The 16,799-nt window shown below is 37.2% G+C and overlaps 1 protein-coding gene across 3 annotated transcripts in view; it reads right to left on the minus strand.

The window, feature by feature from the left end:
- The window catches only part of LINGO2 (leucine rich repeat and Ig domain containing 2), a 467,557-nt gene that overhangs the window by 268,230 nt on the left and 182,528 nt on the right, over window positions 1-16,799 (minus strand). The gene's annotated exons all lie outside the window — the stretch shown is intronic.

Here is a 16,799-nt window from a genome sequence, read left to right on the forward strand (position 1 = left end):
TAAGAATAAGATACCAGCTTTAATACACTTGCTACAATACTTTAAGGAACTAGGTATATATGTGTCAAGATGGTGGGAAAAATAATTTCCTCTTGTTCAGCAGAAACATTGATAACTCTCCTTGCAATTCTCAGTTGTCTATAAACAGCAGTATGCCTTTCTTTACCCAAGTTCACTGGTTTTCAACTTGACTGAGTCAACTTGGGGCTGACCCTGAGCCAAACCTGAAGAAATTCATACAGGCCCTGATGGCCTCAGATCAAAGTCATGAACAAACAGAGCTTTTTCTGGTTTCACTTAAATCTAAAACTTGAGATGATGAAATTTACATGAAATTAAATAGACCAAATATTTTAATTAACCCCTTTGGGACTTCAACAAAACTTCACAGAGGTTTGCAAGTAAAGACACAGAATATAAATAAGGGATGTCCGAACTACCGTGCTCAAAAAAAGATGTGAATTGCCCATTCCCATCAAGGATATTCATGTTAGATATAGTTCCATATGTAAATAGTTCAAGTCTATTTATATTGTGCAAGAAAACCTGCATGTATCTGCATATGCAAATCTGAATTTAACAGTGGTATTTACAGATCCCGAAAGTAACCTTTTACATGCAAATGATGTATTTGAGCGCAGTATGGCATCTGTGTGTAGCACAATTTGATGAATAAAACCAACTAACATTAATGAATTCATCTATTAACTGCAAGGATATTTATTTCAAGCTCTTAAATAGGACTTTTGCCATTTTATGGGTATCATCAAGGACTGCCTGCATAATCCAAAAGCACAGAAAAATTATAGTCATCTGTAAGCAGTAGATTAGGTGTTCCCTATATCTTCCAGGTTGACGTAAAAAAAGTATACAAAGTTTTCATAGGAGATTTCATATTCTTGTATAGAGAACAGGCAATACAGAGATTTTGAAGGGCCCACATAGCTCTTTCCTTATTTTCACTGGGTGAGACAGTGGTGGTAGTTGGTGCTCCATTTATGTCTGGGAAGAAGTAGTGGGAGTTCTTTAAGTAACCTACTCAATGGGGAAGCACACTGCTACTTTTCAAACTGCCAGTCTAATGTCTACTCACAGGTTCCCAAGGAAGAGTGAATTGATGGGGAAGAACAGTACAGCAAAGACATCTAGTGCAATCCTAGATTTCAAGTTGATGGCCGTTTAGTTACAACTTTTCCCACTGTCACAAAACTGAAATAGCAATTTACTAAAATATTTTGATTCCCGCCTTGTCCTTTTTGTCTTTAACCTATGGTGCTACCAAATGAAACAAAATACTTGGAATTTTTGATGTTTAATTTTCTTCCCTCCCTCCTCCACTCAAAACCACACAAATTTCAGACGGCATGTTTTTGATGTTCTTCGTATTCTTGCATGCTTCACACTGCAATTCCCAAAGGAATGGGTCTCCAGTAATTTCATTTGTATCTCGTCTTTTGGGACTTTTGAATTGTTCTCTCAAGATCTATATTAAGAAGGAAAATAAAATGTTTTAAACAATGCAACTCAGAAAATTACTGATAGTAAGTTACACTAAAATGGGTGTGTAATCTTTCTCTAAGGATCTTCTCAGGAGAAAAAAGGAAGGAAGAAAGAAAGAAAAGCCCCAGGTGGTAATTTAGCTTCACAATAAATATATAGTCTGGGGTGTAAAAATACTTAGGTGTTTGTGAGGGGAAGTATGCTGTAACTTTAACTGACTCTGTAACTGGAATAAGTTTTGTCTATTTATAATTTTAAAATATGAAGACTTTGCTTTTCATATCTCTGATTAAAATATGTATTTTGCATGTTAACAGCCAAAAAGTACAGCCAAAAAAAGGTGCACTGCTTCTAGCCCTGAAAGGTTCAAGGAATATTTGATAAGTAGAAAATGGACACCTAAGAGATTTTGTGAAGTAAAAATGAGAAATTTCTCCATATTTCTGGTTCATGTTTTATTAAAACAGGAGAACCATAAGCGAAATAGGTTAGAGGGGGTTAGCTTGGATGGTCTCTGCCGCATGTTTGTTCTGTGTCACAAACAGCAGAAGCGAGATAACGAGGTGTTACTACAGCCTGAACACAGCACAGTGACATCTGTCAGGGCAAGCACAAAAAAGAGTAACATGTCGCCAAAACCTCCTATACTTGATTTATATGTCATTTTTATTACAGCTAGGCCTTTACAAGCCATTGTTTTGTTTCACCTCTAGTAAGGAGTGAAATTTTCCAACTCACAACTTGATAATGACATATTTCATGTAAATTTTCTTACAAACTTACTAATGAATCTCTGACTCAGCCTGGCCAGCAAAGCTGGAGGAATAACAATTCCTAGCTTTTTGTGTTTTTTGAAGGATTACCTATTTCCAACATTTTTGTGTTCTACTGGTAATGGCACTGCCCCATAAATATTTGCCTCCCATGTGAAAATAGTAATCCAAAATCTGCATATTATGATGTTCAGGGAAGAAAACTTCTAGTGTTTTACAGTTACAATATTGCTGAGTCCTAAACTTGAGTTACAGAAAGGATGGAAATTGGCCTCAACACCTCAAACTCCTCTGAGATGAGTTAAAGGAATTTCCCTTCGAACGAGTGGTATTGGGTGAAATTTTAAGAAAGTTTATCCTAATTCTAGATGCTCATTTTAAGAACTTCAGTGTTATTCAGATACTGAAATTCCGAGACAAACACTGGTTTTCATTTCATTTACATTTGCGTAAAGACTCACTCCTATTCATAATGAATACCTTGATATTACTATTGCCTTCAATGGAAACAAGGAGCTGGATTTCAAAGAAAACCTTTAGTTTGCCATAAAATACTCTGTGGAAAGATCACTTGCTGACCTAAATTAAATGTCCAAAAAAAGAAGGAGCAATACTAAAGAAAAGCTTTATATTATGTATGAAATAAAATAGGCAAAAGAATGAAAGACTATAAAAATAGAAATTAAAATTTAGTGAACAAAGGAAAATTAAGAATTAGAGATAGATGCAATCCAAATCAGTGGCCCTACATCTATATGTGAGAGAAAACAAAACACTGGATATCTGTATAACATTAAAGTAAAAGATGTAATTAAACTGCATGAAACAAATCCATCAAAATTGGAATATTTATAGAAAGTAAGAATAGCATGTGAAACCTATAAAGGCATTAGATACCTGTTTTACCTTTGTCGAGCTAATCCTGTAATGAAAATGATGTTCAATATACTTAGTAACAGGTGTTTATATGTAGGACTTTTTAAATAATTATATTATGTCAATTTAAGTGTCCATAAGTGTTGGAGTCCAGGGCATTCCTTTGGCTGCCCTGGAGGGTCAGAGACATAGACAGGGGGGTCTGGAACCCTGGCCCAGAGCCCAGAGGGACATTGGCTTTGATCTCAGTCCATGGGAAAGGCTTCCTGCACTGCGGGATGGATTGCAAGCCGCAAAAGTGTGAAAGATAGTAGTTTAGCTTATCACAGGGTGAGAAAATAGTAGATTTGGGTTTTTAGCATTGAAGTGAATGGGGGCAAGATAGAGGATTTGGGGTGTTGTCTCCTGCTTCTTCTTTCTTCTTCCCTCACTCCATTTTCAGCAGTGATGGTGGCACAAAGTAGTTTAAAGAGATTGGGTCAAGGTAGAGATGACCTGTTTAGTATAAGTGATAGGTATTGGCAAATAATGATAAATAAAGAATACGTAGCAATTAGTATAAAAGATAACAACAGCCCCCTTCAGGAGGAGTCGAGGAGTCACCAGATGCCTGAGCAGCTGCACAGACCTTTGTGGGGCACTGAGAAAATTGTAAGATAAGAAATAATAAACGAAGCATGCAACCTTGAAAAATCAGAACCTCAAGACTCCGTCTCTTTCTTGCATTTGGCTCAGAGCTTTGCAGGGCAAAAAGACTCTAAAACCACCTGAATCTCGAGGAAAAAACACACAGGTTTCTTTACAAGAGGTACAATACTAGAGGTAAAAATTTATTTACATGGAAATGAAGAGTTTTTTTCTTCTGTCTGAGTCAGGCCAGTTATGTGCTGGCCTTAAAACCTGCGAAACAAAATAAAATATAATCCCCACCTCTCCCATTTTACTATTGCTTTCCTTCAAGCATTGCTAAAACATTTCATTTGGGAATTGATCCCAGAAACCATGTAAGCTCCCTGCCAACCAAGAAATTTAAGTCCAGTGAAGTTGGTAAAAGCTGCCATGAAAAATTTTGGTCTTGCTCAGCAGTGCACCTAATTTTATTTCTCTGTCATTTATTTTGAACTAATGAATTAACCCAGACTATACTATGAGAAGGATAAAAAGAAACAGAATGAGACCACTTCTTTAACAAGAACTTAACCATGTTCAATTAAAAACACACAAAAACAAGAAGGAAGTTCACAGTGGATTGGGACTTGAGTTAACTATAATGTTATATATAATGCTTAAAGTGTAATAGCTGAGAATCACTTACACTTTTTGATATGAACTTTGAATATAACCCAGTCTGTCAGTTAATCCACGCGGTTGTTTACTTTCTAGTCTGAATTGACTTCTCCCACTACATAACCTCCACATCTGAGCTCCTCCCACCAAAAGGAAAAGGCACGGTTTTAAGAAAACAACAGCAAAATTATCTTTTGTTCTCAGATGATGAATAATTAGTATCAGGATTCTAATTCTATTAAATTTTTTTAATTATTTTGTATCAGCTTAGTTTCCCATTCTACTCCATTCCCAACCAAACATTTCTTAACATCAAGAGATTATTTTCTTTAAATGTATCAAGACTAGGGAGTTATTTGATTCATATTTAGTGACATATGAAAGACACAATTATAGAGGAGATATTAAACACAGACTTATACCTTCTGCAAGTCTAACAGCCATTATTGGTTTTGGCTGTATTTAGTATTTTATGCATTTTTCCTAACAGTAAATTCAGTAATGTACAGCAGTCAAACCAATGAGTCTGTTTTAATGAAGGAACATCCTGTTCCATCCTGAGCGACTAGAGTAAATTAGTGCTTTCCATTTATGTCTCTATCAAAATATTTCACGGTCAGACTGTGAGATGGGGAGGAGCTGTTTGCTATAGAGTGTTGAAACAGAATGGAAAAGAAAATGGAAAACAAATAAATGAAACAAGTCAATGTTTTGTAGTTTTCCTGAACAGCAGGTACAGTGCTGTGTTTTGTGTTTAGGATGCCAATAATGTTGATAACACACAGCTGGTTGAATTGCTGAGCAATGCTTAAGCTAAGTCAAGGACTTTTCAGTTTCTCATGCTGCCTTGCTAAAAACGGGGTCAGCAGTGCACAAGCAGCTGGGAGGGAGCAGACTCCAGCTGGCCAAGTGGCATCATGCTCAGCACAGAAACTACAGGGAAATCAGGCCAGGGCTACTGCTCAGGAACTGGCTGGCCATCTGCTGGTTGGTGGTGAGCAGTTGTTTTTTACTTGCTTCCCTTGTTTTTCTTAGGCTTTAATCTTCTCTTTTTTGTTATTTTCCCTTTCACTACATTTTTTGATTATTAGTTTTGTCACTATTATTTCATTTATTACGCTGTTTTATTTTCAGTTCAGGAGTTTTCTCACTTTTACCCTTTCAACTCTCTCCCCCATCCAATGGAAGGGAAAGGAGAAATTGGCTTTGAGGTGGTTAATTGCTGTCTGGAGTAAAAATATGACACGCCTTTCAAAGTTTCTCCTGAATGTCTGCTGCAACAGTAGATCTGCTCCTTTTGTTTGTTTTTGTGATCCTTTAGAAAAGTGATATAAATCCTAATTTTCTGTTATACATACAGAAATGTTGTAGATACATAAAAAGAAATGATGAAATCAGAAAATATAGCAAAGATTTGAAAACCTTTTACATAAGAAATGTCATATTTTCAGCTAAGAATTTATGCAATTTCTCCTGAACATATTTGGGGAGATATTTTTTGATAAAATAAAACAAAAACCAAACCAAACCAAAAATCCAACCAACCTACCAATCACCCCACACCCCCCACCTCCCCACCCTGTGCAAATAAAACCAAGTTGTTTTTCAAGTAACTTCATCTGGCAAGAAACAATCTTAAGAAATGCTCCGACCAGGATTAAAATGGGATGTTAATACAGTTTTCTTGTTCCCTATTACATTGCTTTTTACATGGAAGTGCAAGACTGTGTTGGTCTTTGTATTTTGTATTAATGATAGTCTTTATCTGCTATTTTCCACTTATGAACTTTCTCACATTTTTTTCTTTTTGCTCACCAAGCATCGAATGGATTGGTGACCCCAGCTCACATTGTCAGCTAGTTTAGCTGAAAGTTTTAGGCAGACTCCCAAACCAGCTAAGTAGCCTTTCTCAGGCTGTATTTAAAGAGTGAGTTTTATTCACACCATTGCTACTAATGATGGATTATCTTATTCATATATCTGCTTCCCCTTAGGGGGCTATAGAGAGACAGGAAAATTGACTTTGTTTAATATGAAAATTTATTTTTAGTGTGCAAAATCCTATTAAAGTTATTTATATGGAAGGAGTACTAACAAAAGAAGAGCCAGAGAACCAATTTGACGTCATTTATATCTAAATATCAACGAGTTTTACTTCCTTGTGGGAAGCTGGAAGTTAATTAAATAAAAATATTCTACAAAAATTCTTTAGGCTGAAGTGTATAATTGATTCTACTTTGCCTGTCTTAACCTCAAGAGTCTTACTTACAAATAAGAGAATTAAAAGTCTTTGAACTTGCTTTAGATAAATGTTACCTTTCATTTTTATAGTTTTCATGCCGCTTTTCAAAAATAAAAATATCCATTAGAAGCTGTTTACAACCATTAGAACTGGGTGGATCATTTTTGTTCAGTTATAACATATATAATTGGCCAAAAATTGCTGATAATTTCTAACAGTATGGTTATGTAGAGGGAATTAAAAGAAGGGAAAAAAAATCCAATTTAAAAGATTTGAGTTTAAATTTGGTTTTTGTATTTATGACTTTCTTATTAAGAAAGGCTTATGTGTTTTTCGTGATCTATGTCTGATACAGTGTCATGAATCTGTACAACTAAAGCCAGCAAGACATTTCATAAACAAATGGTTTTACAAAAGAATATCCATTAATTTTAAATGCAGGTAGTGTCTGTTTTCTCAAATGCCTTGACATCTTGTTCAGGAGAAGGGGGCTTCCTAAGAAATTAATAATGTAATTTTTTTTAATGTTATTGGTATTAAAAAAAAAAAAAAAGATCTGAATTAATCCACAATTGCTTCTTTTAGAATAAAGAAGTCTCATAAAACATTAGTAAGATCTCTGTTCAAAAATGCGCATAAAACCAATTTGTTCTTTTTTCCTTCTTAAAGGTAATATTCATCCTGTCTTCATTTGAAAGACATTACGAAAGAGAATGCAGAGGATCAAAAAGAATACATCCTGACTTTGATTTCCCACAATTTACATTAAGCATTATTATTGATACATTATTAATGATTCTAGCTGTACAGAAAAGCAGATGTGAGTCTTCCTTTAATTAGGGGTCTTGCATCAGCTCATTAATAAAGCAGTAACTTGCAACCCTAAAATCACTGTGTTTGCAAGATGATAGAGTAGCTATTAACAATTAACATTCTGTCCCTACAGGGACATTACATTTGTCCCTACATAAACGTCCCTACATTTTCCAGGGAAATACTCACTGGCCTAAGACAGGTGTTGTGGTCTGTGACACTGGAAACTTAGGCCAGTTCTGTCTGCACCAGTGAAGACATATTACACTATGCACTATTCAGTGGAGCTAATGGCTACAGGTGTTTTCCTCTGTAATTTAAGAACTTGACAAGAAAATCAAGATCCATGGAACAGCTTCATAGGAAAGAACACTATCAATGAGATATTGTCTTAAATCATTGGCAACCTGTATATTAAGCAGCTGTTACTGTGGGTGTTACAGGAATTTGCTGGATATGTATTTTGTATTTTGCAATATTCTTGTCTGAAAATTCAGACTCCTGTTGAGGATTTTTCTTAGATGTTTTTCATGTTCAGTTTCACAAAATAATGGAAAAACTGTTTGTAGGTTAGACCTAAGAAATTTCAGAATTAGTCAAGGCAAGCCATATAATTTTCTCTTCCCTTATTATGCAATTTAAATTTCTGAATAAAGAATGGGAAAAAAGACCCAACCAAACAAAAACGCCCCTCTCATAAAAGAAGTAAACCAAAATGAAGTCTGTCATAATAACAAGCAATTTATAGAGGATAAAAGGAAGAATGCTGAGAATGACTGACCAGTCAGCCTCATCTCTGTGCCTTGTAAGATGCACTTTTTCCTGGATGAAACTATGATCTCCATATGTTGAAGCATATGGGATAATGGGAGGTGACACAACTAATGTGACTTCACAGATCAAATCATGCTTTCTAATTCATACAGTGGCTTTCTGTGATGGAATGTTTAAACAGTGGACAAGGAAAGAACTACAGTTGTCATTTACCTATGAGGCCTTTGATATGGTCCTCCAAAACATCCCTGACACTAAATGGGACAGATGTAGTTTGGATGGATGGATGGACGGATGGATGGATGGATGGATGGATTGATGGATGGGTGGATGGATCTTTAATTGGGTGAGAAATTGTCTGGATGGCCATACCCAAAACTTTTATAGTCAGTGTCTCAATGTACAAGTGGAAACCAGTGATGAATGATGCCCCTCAAGGGTCTACACTGGCAGCTATGTCATGAACAGCTTCCTTGATGACATAGTGGGATTAAGTATCTCTCAGGAAGTTTGCAGAATACACAAACTGGATTTGAATGGATGCCAATCAGAAGGACCCTGACAGGTTTGAAAGAGGACTTATGCAATTCTCTTGAAGTTCAAAAAGGGCAAGTGCAAAGTCCTGCACCTGGGTCAGTGTAACCCCCAGTATCATTATGGGCTGGGAGATCAATGGATTTGGAGTGGCACGGCCGAGAACGACTTGGTAGTGGTGATGGATGAAAACATGGACATGACCTAGCTATGAGCACTTCCAGCCCAGAAAGACAGAAGTGTCCTGGGCTGCATTCAAAGCAGCATGGGCAGCAGGGGAGAGAGGGGGTTCAGCGCCTCTACTCTGCTCTGGAACCCTACTTGGAATCCTGCATCCAGCTCTGTGTGCCAGCACAGGAAGGGCATGGACCAGCTAGGGCAGGTCCAGAAGAGGACTATGTAAATGATCCTCCAGGACCCATGAATGGCCAGAGGGCTGAAACATCCTCCCTATAAAGGAAGATTGAGAAAACTAAATTTTCTTGACCTGGAGAAGAGTGCTCCAGGAGGCCTCGTTGCAGCCTTCCAGTGTTTAAAAAGGAGTCTGTATGAAAGTCAGAGACATTTTTTCTAAGTTCCTTTGGGACAGGAAACAGGGCAAGAGTTTTAAATTGAAAGAGTGATTTGAGGAGATTTAATATAAGGATGATATTTTCTACATGAGAGTAAACACTGGCACAGGTTGTCCTGAGAAGTTGAGGGTACCCAATCCATGGAAGTGTTCAAAGTCAGACTGGATGGGAATTTGATCTAGTGAATGATGTCCCTGATCATGGCAGGTGAATTGGACTATATGATCTTGGAAACTGAATCGCTCCCAAAGCAAAACAATCTTTGGTTCAGCTTTCTGTTCAGAAGACAATTACCTTCTTCAGCTTATATAAACAGAGAGTTAGGTTGGAGGTTGAGAGTACTTTTTTCAGCAGTGTAATGTGTAATCTCAGAAAACTTGTTTCATTTAATCTAATTTTAAAAAATTAAAGATTTAAAAATAATTTCTGTCTTAACCATTATGTTCTAGTAAATGTACTATTATTAGAGAGGAAATAGGAAAAAATCCTGAATGTGAAAGTCCATTCCACCAATGTCTTAGTAAAAACCAGAACTATTTCATGGCCAAATATCACTGGATACTGATAAGCATACTACAAACTTGAATATACAAGTAAAATCAGATCCCTAAAGTTTTCAGAGTGAAATCATATCTGAAAGGTAAGTCTCGGTGCCCTAAGCTACACTTCATTTATTAGCAAGACAATCTAAAATGATGCCTTGCAAAGTGACAGGAAATGGCTGAAATCCTCCCTCCTCTGATCCCCTTAGGGAAACAGCCACCTTGGCTGTCATACAGAGTTACTGGAAGTGCACAGCAGTGCTGCAAAAAAATCACCTGTGCTTGCATGCACAGACATGAGATCCTCAGGGCAAAACACCCTCCTACACCTCTGCCCTGGCTCTCACAAGGTACTCCTGCTTACTGAGCTGCTCTGTTTTTGAACAGAGCTACTGAGCACCCTATAAAGCTGCTGAAACAACTAAATATTCCAATATTGCCGACCCACTTATTCAGACCTCCCTGCCTGAGAGATTATACACTGGTTGTTGAAGCAAAGATCCTGCTCCATTTCACTTTCCTGATAGGTTCTTCAACCTAGATACAAATTGTACTTAATAAATTCCAGGAATAACCAGTTCCAGAAATTCTCTCTTCTGTGAAAATATTCCCTTTGGAGCTCCCATATTTCTTCCAATACATTTCTTTGGTTGTCCCTACTTTTCTGAGAGGAAGTGTTTATTAATTCCTATTGACACTGCCTTCACAAATCAAAGTCTCCCACATTCCTGCAAATGTCTTTCTGTCAGGTGAAAGAGATGCAGTCTTCATATGGAATCCCAGTATATCTGATCCATTTCTAACAACTACTTCCTCTTTAAGATTAGTAGCCAGAATTGATTGTATGCATAAATTTTGGAGTATCATATATATTATTTGTCCTACTATTTCTTACACATATTAATAACAATAAAGAAAACCCGAGAGAGGGAACATAATAATCCCCTTGCAAAACTCTGATAGGAGCTAAGACATGTTTTTATACAAGCTAACTAATACATATTAATTTCTTGAAACAAACAAACAAACAAACAAGAGAAAGCTCATTTCATCTGACTGATAAAAAATTGCTCACACAAATGAATTTTGGTCCTGTTTCTAATAAGAGAGAATTCAGTGATATAGATGTTTTATGAATTCATTTTTGGTTCTGCAAAATGGTTCCATCAGGTATGAATTAAATAATGCCAAAGAAACTGTAATATGAGTCCTCTCTTCAACTATAAATTTTGTTTTCTGTGTTTACAGGCTCCTGCAGTTTTATTTTTAGAATTAAATATGTTCAAAACAAAGCATTTTTCAAGAGATTAATTTTTTAAACTATGGTCTATTTAGTTTGCCTTAAACCAAGTACTTGCTGAAAATACTTCCTGTCTTTCTTTCTGAAAGCTTTAAAAGCTTTCATTTGGAAACTTTTATTGCTAACTTTCATTTTTATGCTGCCATAAAAAGAACTAATGTGACACTTCCAGGATGGTTTTATGGTGGGTCAGTTATTGCATACTTAATTTGGCTAACACTAGTCACAAAAGAATGAATTCCTGTTGTAAAAAAAAGAGAATTTCCCCCCAGGATTGGTGTTTCAAAGTTCATCAATCTCTGCCAGTCTTTGTCTGTCCACACAGCATTTAAACAACAAGAAACAAACAAACAAACAAACAATTAAAACAAAAAAACCCCAAACCCACAAAACAAACAAACAAGCCCAAAAAACCTAACAAAATCCCAATATTTAAGGTCTATCTACATAATAGGTCCTGTCAGTAGATTTTTGTGACATTTCTTGAACACAAAAATGGTATCACATAATCTATAGTGGTAGCATGATTTAAACTACAGGTTTGGCAGTTGTGTTATGGTATTCCTGAATGCTTATACAAAACAATGCATTAATGAAGGTTGAAGACCAAAGAAGAAACCTTCTACTATTACCTGGGAAAAGAAAGGAAGCAAAATCACTGCAAAGAGAACACTCAGTCCTTTGTACCACTTACAGAACTGTGCAGAACTACCTTATGGAGTTCAGCAGAGATTCCCTAGTTAGACACAAACATTGATACCTAACTAAGGGTTTACCTCAAAATACTTTCAGATTCTCTTGAATTTTTGAAAGGTCTCCTTTGAATGCTTTTGTTTACAATTTAGATGAATAAACATTTGAAGATTCTACTGCAGTAAATGCTCTTTAAAAAGTGTGTATCAGGGACAGAAGAATAGCTGGAAAATATACAAAACAAGGGGTGGGTTTTTTTCCCCCAGCGGATTGTAATTTCAAAACAGAGTAAGTTTTTTATCACTTTTCATATATACAACAAGTATAGTTTATATAGGAGTATAAGGACTAAAACTCTGTAAAAAGACAGTTAGAAGGCTCGTAAAAGCCTTACACTTGTCTCGTCCTCTGTATCCTTTAAAAGCTACAAAAATATAAAGCTTTTACTTTTCAGAGTCTTGATTTCAACTGAAAATAAAGCTTGTATTCATGGGATGCAATAGTTAAACTAGATACATTTTACCAAACAAAACTACTCTGGTGATTTTGGGGGGGGGGGGGGTTTGTTTGTTTGTTTGTTTGTTTGGGTTTTTTTAGCATTATTTTTGTATGCATGTAAGATCTGAGAACCATCTCAAAAAGAAAGGATAAATTACTTAAAAACATTAAATATATTCAAACGTGCAATCTGCTTACTTTGAAAGACCCCATTAAAAGAGTGTCTTCAAGGGTGAAAACATTGCAGTGGTTTCACGTTCGCTAAATTCTGGTTACCAAATTTAGTGTAGTGGTCTTAGTGTCCTCTTTTTGTGGGAGAAAGATTAGGGAAAAAGCAAAGCAAGCTCAAGCTTAAAAATTAGTAAATAGTTTTATTAACACACACTAAAAGAATGGGAAAAGAAAGGTGGGGAAAAAAACTAAAACAAAACAAAATGAAACGAAACTCTAAAAACACCCTTCCCTCCCCTACAAACTGTTAACTTTCCTACAAATCAATATTAAGAGACAGAACTTGTGATTTCCAGTCAGTTTCACCATTTGAAAATAGTCTTTCACCAATCTTTAGGAGAGGAGTCTCTCTTAGAATCATGGATCCCACTGACAACTGAGAACAGTTCTCTTGTGGGTTTTAACTGTCACAAAAACAGCCGCCTGGAGAAACCTGCCTTTGTGACCCCTCCCAGGAGCAGGTTCCCAAGCTGCTTTTGGGTCATGGGTCTTAGACTTTTGCATACTGGGGTGCCACAGTTTCAAGATGGATAACTCCAAAGGGGAAGGATTCTTCATCTCAAGGTACAGAGGTATCTTCTCACTTCTTCACTGGCACAGAGGACTCCTCATCTCTATCTCTGTTCAAGAATCTTTTAGGATTAATATCACTTAGTCCATCACAAACACCTTTGCTCAAATACACACTCAAATATAAGCAATCATCTCCCTAAATGCGTATCTTTCCCATGATTTAAAGGGATAATCTAAATATAGAAATATAGAGTTCATTTCTCTGGCTCAATAAGGTTGGAACAACAAACTGCTCAACCCTCTGTTCCAATGGTCTTTTCACTCTCGCTCCACTGACTTCATGCTGTTTCTTCTCTATGTTCACTCTGTCCCTCTCAGGGAAGGGTTAGGCCTTGGAAGCTTCATGTTGCCAGGAAAGGCTTAAAACTGCCCAGTTTGTATGTGTCTGTGTGTGTGTCTGTGTGTGTCTGTGTGTGTCTCTCTCTGTCTCTCCCTCTCTGTCTCTCTGGTGAGGGGGGCGGGGTGGGGAAGAACTCACTCCGAAAAATCAGAGATTAGAGCACCCAGACAGTCCAGAATGAAAAAACAAAAACAAACAAACAAAAAGACCCAGACAGGATCATAAAAGCCTTTTTTGCCCACCCCTAGTTTAAATAGGGGCAGGCCTCGGCCCAGCCAGGCCCGTAGCTGGTATCAGGGGCCCGGCTGGCAGCAGATGGGGCCCAGAGGCACAGCCCGGCCAGGGCCGCTCCTCTGGGCCCGGGTCAGCCCAGCCCCGATGGCCCAGCCAGGCTGGCGGGGCCCGGCCGACCCCCGGCTGCCACATGGTGCTACCTTTCTCTTTCTGGCAAAAGGGAAAAGGAGTGACCTGCCGGAAATCAGGGTTTATATGAGTACTTCCCAAAGTCGTATTTGACATTCTCAGTGGTCAAAACAGATGCAAATACCCCAAACTAACCTTCTGATTGGTCCCTGTCCTGTCTAAAGCAATTCGCAGGTCCTGACCCGGAAATATATTCCACATTTCTCCATAACTAGAAACCAATCTGTGCCAACCCATGACAAATATCTAAGTACAGGCATTAATTCAAAATTCATTGCTCTGCTAAATGAATATTTCAGAAATTACAATTTTTTTCTTATTATTCCAGGACCATTTTTCTTATTGAGTACCCTGAAATTTTCTTATTGAGTATCCTGAAATTATCACAATGCTAATTCGAGAGTGGAGGTAAAAATCCCAGCATTTTAACTGGAACTATAACATCAGAAGATTATGTAAGGTAAGTATGGTACTTTAATTGAAGGAGGACACTAGGTATTGCAGTAAAGAGAGAACTTATACTAATGTCAGCTTAATTACTTATGTGCGTTTTTCTCTGAAATTTTTAGCTTTTTCCTTTATGCAGCAATCTCCAGAAAGAGACAGCATCTTGGAAACAAAACCCTCATCTGGCTGAAAAGGAAAGAAATCTTCCTCTGATCTTTGAAACTGCACTTACGATTTTCTTTTTCAGCCTTCAGGCAAGACTCACACGAGTCTCTGCTGGTGTTTTGGCAGTTGTTTTTTGGAACTCGAGCTCACATTTGGCTGTCACTCATTTGCTTACAGGTACAAACCCAATCTTCCATATGTGTCTCCAAGGTGAGTTGGACAGGTGCACAAGTGCAAGGCAATGCCTCCAGCCAGACCCCAACAGGTCAGACACAGCTCTATGACAGAGTCCTTCAGGGACTTCAACTTTAGTACATCTGCTTTGAAATTAAGCTGATACATTCATTGCTGAAGACAGAAAAAACCAATGCTTTAGGGCTTGCAGTAACCAATGCTGGTCTCAGCCACTCTCGAATAAATATTGGTTATGTTCAAGGGTTCACATAATCCAGCATTGAAATTTTGGGGGTTTTTTTGGTAACTAAAGGGAAAGAAATGAGAGATGGAATGTGACAGCCTTCACAGCACCTCCCTATCTGACAGACATACAGACTACTACAGAAACTGTCTGTGCACTGAGGGAAAAATGGCAAAAAAAAGGCAAAAACTGGAATTCAAACAGCAGGGGAACATCCCAGAACCTGATCAGCTCATAAAGGAAGAAAAGACCTTTTCTGACTACCAAAACCTGTGTTTTAGTTAGTGAACTAGAATCTCCAATCAAATGCCACTGTAAATCTTCTACCCTTCAATTACTATTTTGCTTAAACTGAGTGAACTGCCTATTTAGTGACCCCGAAAATATGTCTTTCTCCACAGGACACAGTTCTGCTAACCATTATCCATCTACCTGCTGCTACAGACAAAATATACATTTTGCTAACAACAGCAACAATAACTATTTTATTTTGTTTCTGCACATTGCATATCACTTTTTTAAAATGAATTCCCATAAACATGCTCCACAGAGCTGAGGAGCTCTGTAATATGGTAAAATGAAGCTAGAATATTATCTCACCACATAATTTACAGCTTAAAAACTGTAAGCTCTTCACAGCCAAAGTATGGAGTAGCCTTCACCGCTATACAGTTTAGATAATGTGAAGGAATTTTGCATAGTTAGAATTAGAATCTTAATACAAATGGATCAGAATCATCAGTACAAATTAATCAGAATGGTTTCCACTCAAAGTTCAAAAGTTTTTTTCCTCTGAGAGATTTACATTTCAGGTCTATCAACCTGTCATCTTGGTCAATTTTACCAAAATTGACTCTCACTGGAACCCCACTGGCATTTCCTTTATACTACAACTTAATTCCACATTTCCTCTATAACCTGTTTTCTGTCTTTTACCCTCATTTAAAAATTCTGCTCACTTTCACCTTCACCAACATAATTTCAGGATGGTATGCAGCCTTTTTAGCCTCTGCACCTAGATGTGTTGAAAGTATTTTTTTTTTCCCCAGCATAAATGCTTTATGCTTTTATCCAAGCATAAAATCTATGATCTCACTACCTTCTGGGACTATAATATTTTTTTTCCCCTGTTCTGTATCATTTTACCATTGCATTGCACAAATGCGTGATTTTTCACAAGGGCACACAGTGATAGGACAAGGGGTAATGTCTTTAATCTGGAAGAAGGAAGGTTTAGATTTGATTTTAGGAAGAAATCCTTTACTGTGGGGGTGGTAAAGCAGTGGAAAAAGTTGCCCTGAGAAACTGCAGATGCCTCATGCCTGGAATTATCCAAGGTCAGGTTGAATGGGGCTTTGAGCAACCTGATCTAGTAAGTGGAATCCCACTCACAGGATTGGAACTAGAGGATCTTTCAAATCCTTTCCAACCAAAACCATTCTATGACTCTATGATGATTCTCTGATTATAGTATATGCTATGGGTCCAGCTGCTATTTCAAACACCACAGATTCCTTGAAAACTTTTGATTAAAGTTATAAATGCCATGGTTCTGTTTTCATCAAAAGGAGGCCTGCTTCACAAGGAGTCAGTTGTCCAGTTATGAAGGGCAACTTTACTTTAAAGGGTAGTTCATGGAAAAAGTGGGAAAGAGGTACACTGTAAATAGCACAAAGTAGCTAGACAGATAAATCTGGATGTGATCAGTTGTGATATTTTGAGATGCAATGAGGAAACTCCATCATTAAAAATAAATCCTTCCTAAAAATAAGAGTGGTTTTCAAACTAGAAAGGACAA

This window comes from Hirundo rustica, chromosome Z (assembly GCF_015227805.2).
Source record: "Hirundo rustica isolate bHirRus1 chromosome Z, bHirRus1.pri.v3, whole genome shotgun sequence".
NCBI classification, from domain to species: domain Eukaryota; kingdom Metazoa; phylum Chordata; class Aves; order Passeriformes; family Hirundinidae; genus Hirundo; species Hirundo rustica.